Source organism: Olea europaea, unplaced genomic scaffold, assembly GCF_002742605.1.
Source record: "Olea europaea var. sylvestris unplaced genomic scaffold, O_europaea_v1 scaffold2339, whole genome shotgun sequence".
Classification (NCBI taxonomy): domain Eukaryota; kingdom Viridiplantae; phylum Streptophyta; class Magnoliopsida; order Lamiales; family Oleaceae; genus Olea; species Olea europaea.
The window spans coordinates 79,493-80,007 of NW_019241504.1; positions in this window are offsets into that span (position 1 = coordinate 79,493).

A 515-nucleotide genomic window follows, 5' to 3' on the forward strand; every position below is an offset into this window, starting at 1 on the left:
TATATTTCTCTTCTTACCTTGATTTTCTACCGTTTTATCTCAAATGCAACATATAATTCTCAGGTGAACTGTCTCCAAACGTGCTTGTTCCTCAACATCTTCTTCCTTACCAAGGCAAGTTATATCTCATTGAATTATTAGATGCTTGTGTGAACCTGCTGACATAAGGGGGAAAAAACATTTTCTATCCTCATTTCCTTTCTCCTAGCATGATATTTTTCTAGTTGAAGGTTTGAGAAGAGAAAATGTACAATCTTGTTCACATTCTGAATTGAACAATACATCATTATGTGATATAAAAGACAACAGTTGCGAGGAAAACTTAACTAGCACAAATGGTGATATATACCAGAGAAAAACTAGTACAATTACTATGTTTCCTGTGCCTTTTTCATACTAGACGAGTTTGATTATAATAGAGAACAAAGTGGTGGCTGATCTGATCAATTTTTGGGGCTGTGAAGAACCATCTTCCTTAGAAATTGTCAAAATAAATAATAAAGAGCATTTACGGT